This window comes from Melozone crissalis, unplaced genomic scaffold, assembly GCF_028551555.1.
Source record: "Melozone crissalis strain CALT ecotype California unplaced genomic scaffold, PUWL_Pcris_2 ptg000075l_1, whole genome shotgun sequence".
NCBI classification, from domain to species: Eukaryota; Metazoa; Chordata; class Aves; order Passeriformes; family Passerellidae; genus Melozone; species Melozone crissalis.
The window spans coordinates 1,767,775-1,775,042 of NW_026535852.1; positions in this window are offsets into that span (position 1 = coordinate 1,767,775).

A 7,268-nucleotide genomic window follows, 5' to 3' on the forward strand; every position below is an offset into this window, starting at 1 on the left:
ACTCTGCCCCCAGTGCTGACTCACAAACCAACCCTGTAGTTTGGACAGACGTGTGTACACTGAGTGGGGAAAATACATATCTGTGAGGGGTGTTGTGTGCAATCCCCACGGATTGCAGCTGCAGCCTTACTCACGGCCATCATCCACGGGCAGGAACAAAGTAATCTAAGGAGGGAAAAAGCCAGGGAGCAGCTGGCCACACCCTGGGAGCACTGTGTGGCTTCACTGGGAGCAGCATCCCAGGATTGCAGCTCCAGGTGGGAAAGGGCTGTGGGTTTGGCAGCAAAGAGGATGTGCTGAAGGGTGGAGGAAGGCAGCAGAGGGTCTCTGGGGCTGTGTGGGCTTCCCCTTGCTGCAGCAGGGGTGGTGAGGCTGGGCTGGAGCTCTGGCAGGCAGGGCTGGGTGGGCATTCGGGCTGGAAGGGACCTCTGGGGTCCTCTGGTCATCCTCCCCCAGCCCCAGAGCAGAGCCCTGTGGTGTGCAGGCATTCCTCATGGGACAAACCCTGTGTTGGTGGCAGCACTGGGCTGATCCTTTGGCACCAGCACCTGAAATTCAGGTGGGGACTCCTCAGTAGTTTCTGTAGTGTCGCTATAGGACAAGAAAGAACACAAGCTCACACCACTGTTCTCAAGGTGAAAAAAAAGGGAGGTTTATTTTCAAACTCCAACATTTATAGCTGGAGTTTTCCAAGAGTGCCAGTGGATTGGAGGGTGACAGTGCACCTCTCCAATGACACTGAACAAACCAACAGTCCATCAAATTTCTCCTCCTCCATAAAAGAATGCAAAACAATGAGTTATTTACAGAAAGTGTGTGAGAAAGTTCACTACAAGAACGTCAACATCAGAAGGCTTAGAAAATCTTAAAAAACCAGGGTGACACTGAAGGGATAGAACATCCCCTGCTGAAACCCCCACCCCATCCCCATCTCCTGCCTCTGCTGCAGTTTGGTTTGTGTGTTTTTGTTCCTGGAGCCCTTTTGTGAAACCAAATTTTGCTTTTCCCCATGCTGTCTTTTTATTTTAAACAAAATCTTCCATTCTTCTGCCTCCCCAGAATTCTAGGACTGGGGTATGTGTTGGAACCCAAGAGATTCCTCTGGCTGCCCTGGAGGGCTCCAGACCTTGGCAGGGGGCTGAGAGACCTTGGCACAGAGTCAAAAACACCTGTGCCTTCCATTTTAACCCATGGAAACAATTATCAACTTTGTGTGAAGATTTACAAGCCACAAGAGTTTAAGTAAAATAATAGTTAATTTGTCACAAAGTGAAAAAGTAGAATTTTGAAATTTTAAAATACAAGTTTAAATAACAAAATATAACAATCTAAGTGTGTCCTATCCTTCTTCTCCTTCTTCTTGTCCTCCATCTTCTGCTGTAATAGTAACACTTTGTAATTAATTTATAATAGAAACAAACTGTCGAACATAAATATTAAATATTAGAAAATTATTATAAATAAAATGCACGTAATTCTTAGTACAAAAAGCTAACACCACCCCAAAAACAAACAGTGTGCCACAACCCAACCCACCAAACAAATCTCAACAAGCCAAAGAAAAAATGTAATAAATAAAAAAAAAATAACCTTGAAAAGCAAAACCAATGAATTTCAACTTCTTCTTCAGTCTCAAAGCTAAAAAAAAATACTTTCTAATACCTCAAAAGTAATTTCAACGACAAAACCACAAGAGGTAATGGTACTTTTTGTGGGCCTGAGAGCTCATGGTAAGATCAAGTTGTAAAAAAATGAAGCCAACTCCAGATGATTTTCCACTGTAGAACTCTAAGTGGTGTTTGCAAACATGGTCCCCCTTGTTACCACAGAAATTCAGAAATATTTCCCCACTCTTCTGGCAGACACTGTTTACATCTTCCAGTGTTTCAAAAGGAATGGCAATTAACAAAGCTATTTATGTGCCTGAGTAAATAAAAAAAAAAAGTTATGTCATAACATATTTGTTGTATCAGCATCATCTGCTTAGCCCGGATTTTTGAGCAGCATTTGCTGGGAGTGTTTTTTGAACGATCTCCAGAAGATGTGGCCGTGTCCAGTGGCTCAGGAGACCTTTTTAACCCTGGGCTGAGGCAATTCTTGTGCCTCCCTCTGCCTTAAATCACCTTTATCTGATCTGCTCACATTTACACAAGGCTCAAGTGCCTCTCCAGCCCTATCTGGATGGAGATTAACTGCTCCTGGGTGGGGTACTGGGAGGAAGAAGAACTTCCTCCCCTCCATAGATGGCTGAAATATAGAATCTTTGGGATTAAAGGCTCAGGGAGCTGTGCCCATGGGAATATAGAATCTTTGGGATTAAAGGCTCATGGAGCTGTGTCCATGGGAGCACTTCCCACAGGGGTGCAGGAGAGCCAGGGTGCCCCAGCAGGGACATCACATCTCCCTGGATTGGGGTCTGGATGCCTACACAGGGGCCAAGACCCAGGGAAAAGGGGCCAAGACCCAGGAACCACAGGGTTTCATGGGAAAACAGTGGGCATCACCTGGAAAAGGCAGTGCATTTGTAATTTTTTCACCATTCTCCCTTGCTAGAAAGCCATGGGGATGTGGGGGTTGGAGCATTGCACCATCCAAAAGCCAGGGAAGGTGCAGCTCTGCTGCTTTTTGGTGATTGCTCACCTGAGCTGTGATAAAAGGGTGGCAGAAGTGTGGCCAGCAGGCCAGGAGAGAGAATTCTGTCCCTGTGTCCCATTCAGGTGATTTCCCACCTGCAGAGCTACCCCAGCCCTGGGGCCAGCACAGGGAGGAGCTGGAGCTGCTGCAGAGAGACCATGATCAAAAAAATCCAAAATATGATGACTTAAAACCCACTATTGCTGACTCCCCAATGGTGGAGGTTTACTTTGAGCTCAGTGCTCCAGGTGAAGAAAAGAAAGGCAATTCCACCCAGAAAAATCCTTGATCCAGAAAGGAAAACATCACCCAGGTGGTGCTGTGAGTGAAACTCAGCCTGGCTGCCTGGGTGGACAGGGACAAACAGGAACACCTGGGATGCTCCTGGTGATGAGAAGTCTTCCTGTGGCTCTGGGAAACTCTGACATTTCTCCTTAATTTCGGTGAGGAATTTGCAACTGGCCTCAAAAATGGGTTCTGGGTCTAGCACAGGCATGGGGCAGTCAGGGCTACTCAGATGAAAGCTGCTTTGCAGGAAGCTGAAAATCCCAAAAAAATAGCAGTGTTTGGGTACATCTCTGTATTTGCTTTCAGACTTTGTGGGTGTTTTCAAAGCCTCAAGGAGATGCATGTGGCCATTTCCGCTTCTGAGCCAAGCTCGCACTGCTCAGGACAAGAATCACCACAAGAGCTGATTTTGTGTTGTGCTGCACACATAATTTACTAATTTACTCCCTCCATCTTTAGCTAAATCTGAGAAAATGTAGATTAGCACCCAAAAATGTAGATAAGCACCAAAAATGTAGATAAGCACCCAAAACATGAAACTCCTGGTGCAAGGGTATTTTCAACACCCATGTTCTTTCTCCTCTTCCTCTCAGGTCTCCCATCTGGTGTATCTGTTTTGATTTCCTCCAAGCTTATTTAAGGACAGGCTATTTTTTCCTCCTGGGGCAGCAGAAGACAAAGACCACTTGTCATTTTTTTGCTTTTAAAGGGACACAGTGCCTGTTCTTAGAGTGCCATGAGTCCCTGTTCAGTTCAGGCGCTTGCTGGGTTTGGCTTTCCAAGAAAAATCAAAAATAAGGAAAAAAAAATCACTTGCGAGCTAAAATTAATCCTGGGAAATTTCAAACCAACAGGAACATCCTTGAGAAAGCCAGAGCATAAACAAGGGGTGAGAAAACAAACATTGCTTTGAATGCTGCTGCTTGTGATGTTGCTGTGACAGAAGGAAACGGGCCCAGGCTTTAATGGATCAAAAGAAACAAAGGACTGGCTCAGCTTCACTCACCAAAGCCAGCAAGCTGTGTGTGCTCAGCCACAGCTACAAACAGACATTTCTTTCCTCCTGCAAGTTAAAAGAATGTCTTGGACCACCTATCATTTATAAATAAGATATTATTAATAAGATATTTATAATATCATTTAGATTTATCATGGTTTTTGAAGCGGGGGACAGGTTTTTGGTGCAGATCAGGTGGCAGGTTCAGTGGAATACTCTGGAATGGCACTCTGCATTTTAGCAGAGTGCTGAGGGCACAGCAAGTGCATTTAAGGTTGTGCATGATGAAGGGGTTGTGTTCTCCTAAAAGGGCGTCATCCTAACTTCTCTAGTGCCAGCAAGGCTTTCTATTTAAATACAAAGACATAAATATATTGCATAGCAAGTATATGGGACAAGAGGAACATACATGTCACTTTAAAAAAAAAACCTCAAAAATGGTTTAAAAATGTTACAGCTCCTTGTGCAACCTTGGTGTGAACAGAACAGAATTATAGAACCTTTAGTTCTGTAATTCAAGAGCAAAAGTCGAAAATCTTATATTTATATTTATATTTATATTTATATTTATATTTATATGTTAGTTATATTTATATGTTAGTTATATTTATATGTTAGTTATAGTTATATTTCTATATAATTATATGTATTCAAAATACACTGCTTTTTTCCAAGTGCCTTGGCCTAGTGGAGAGCACAGCATGGCTGGTGGTCTTCAAAGATCTTTAAGAGTCAGGCCCAATTGTAATATTAATTTTACAACTAACACAGTCAAAACAAGCACTGCTGTTAAACATGGTTGCACAAGCTCAAATTAAAGCACTCTCTAATTTACCCAGAGCTATGCCATATATCATGTTTTATGCTGGTTATCATCAGCTACCCAGTTTGTCCAACACTTCAGAGGTTATTACTTCAAGGAGGGGCTGCAGAGCTCTGTGCCAAAATTTCCAGTTGTCCTGGGTTGAGACAACCATTAAACTCCTGCAGACTGAAGCCAATTTCATGATGAATCATGGATTTTGTGGATTACCACATGCTTACTTAAAAGGACAAATAGCTTTGCTACTACAGGAATAACAGTCTCCCTGAGATCAAAAGCAAGAAGGAAAAAAAAATTTTAAAAAAAGCCTCCAGTCATGAAGAACACTCAAAGCAAGTGGTGGCACAAGGATTATGTATTACCCATGCATGTAGAGCAAAGCAAACTGTCATTAAATGTTCCCAGGAATGCAGCAGAGGAGTGCTGGCAAACTCTTAGAGCAGGGGAGGTTTGGGAGGCCAGCACTTTTATTTTTAATTTTTAAATGGAGTGTTTAAGTTAAGCTCCTTGCAGCAGCTCAAGGAAGATGTCAGGCTTGCCTTGGCCTTTTGTGGACATGTTTGAAAATCAGGGCCAGGGCTGATGATCTGCTGCTTAAGGATTTGGGAGCTCAGCTCTGGGGAGGAGGAGGAGATGGCTGCAGAAAATCCGAAAACACACATCTGAAAATCTACATATTTACCAGTGCTTTCCCTAACTTAGAAGCACAAGCCCCATTTTTAACTGCAAATATTGAAATCCTGGTGTGTGAAATATCTCCTGCTGTTGGGAATGTGGGATGAGAAACTGAAGAAACAGCTCTTTTAGCCCAGTGGCAGTACACCCTGAGTGAGGGCCTTTGCAGAAAAGGATTGTGGCATTTTCAGAAAGCCAGTTTTCTCTAAAACAAATACAGATCTAGAATAGAGTGTCCCTTATGAGCTACACACATGACTGCTGCAGGGATAACTCTTCCTATCTGCAGAGCCTTCAGGAGCAATGCAGCAGCTTCAGACATTCTTGTTTCCTTCTTAAAAAGATTTTTTTAAGAAGGAAACAAGATTTTTTAAAAAGATTTTTTAAAAAATAACAAAGAGCAAAGTATCAAGCATGACAATTTAGCCACAGGTTACTTGAGGGCATCCCTGAACTGCAGCACCTCCCAGGAGCTCTCTTCATGTTCATCAGGACAATGGAACTGCACAGACACCAAAAGCTACCACTGAGACCAAGGAGTTTTTCCTTTCAGTGCTGTGACACACTTCCCAAGAATTTAAGTTTAATTCAGGTCAGAATAAGAGAGTGACAACTTCTCTTTTATTTCCTTTTCATCCTGAAAGGAGAGAGGTTTGCGATGTTTTTGAGGGTCCCTCCTGCCCAGTCCAAATTTCACAGAGTCACAGAATGCTTTGGGTTGCACAGCACCTTAAGATTATCTTGTTCCAACAAAAGTGGACGTGGGCAGGACCTTTAGGGTCCTTTCCAACCCAAACCATTCTGTGTTCCTCAGACTCTTTGATGAGAACCTCAGCCAGCTGCAGGGAGATTTAACTCCTTCCCTTTACAGGGCTTTCCCACCTGTGGATAAGGTGTTTGATGATCCTGCTATATCTGCTTTGCATCTCCTGGGCTTGGATGTTACACAAATAAAATCTGGCTTGAGCAGCTGAAAGTGCTGCCTTGGCTCTGGTGAGAGGCTTTGCTTGGCCACTGTAGAGAGCCCTGAGCATTTCCCCAGGCTCCTGGGGCACAGTGACTCACCAGAGATGAATGAATGACAGGACACAGCCCCTGGGACACGTGCAGAACATGTTAGGTCACAGTTTCACCTTCTTCAGATCCAGAAAAGGCATTTCTGTAATCCTTGTCACAGCCAGCAACATCTGAGCTCAGTTTTCTTTGTGACAGAGGTGACAGGGTGTGTGTCTTCCAGCAAAGCCTGGAATGGTGCAGCAGGACTCTGTGACCTGTTGGTGTGACCTCACCATGTCCAATTCTATTGGAACAAGATAATCTTAAATCCTGTGCAACCCAAAGCATTCTGTGATTCTGTGAAATTTGGACTGGGCAGGAGGGACCCTCAAAAACATCTCAAACCTCTCTCCTCTCAGGGTGAAAAAGAAATAAAAGAGAAGTTGTCACTCTCTTATTCTGTCCTGAAGGAAACTTAAATTTTTGGGAAGTGTGTCACAGCACTGAAAGAAAAAACTCCTTGGTCTCAGTGGTAGCTTTTGGTGTCTGTGCAGTTCCTTTGTCCTGATGAACATGAAGAGAGCTCCTGGGAGGTGCTGCAGTTCAAGGATGCCTTCAAGTAACCTGTGGCTAAATTGTCATGCTTGATACTTTACTCTTTGATAATTTTTAATAAATCTTTTAAAAATAGGCCCTGGAAAGAAGAATGTCTGAAGCTGCTGCATTGCTCATGAAGGCTGGGCAGATAGGAAGAGTTATCCCTGCAGCAGTCATGTGTGTAGCTCATAAGGGACACTCTATTCTAGATCTGTATTTGTTTTAGAGAAAACTGGCTTTCTGAAAATGCCACAATCC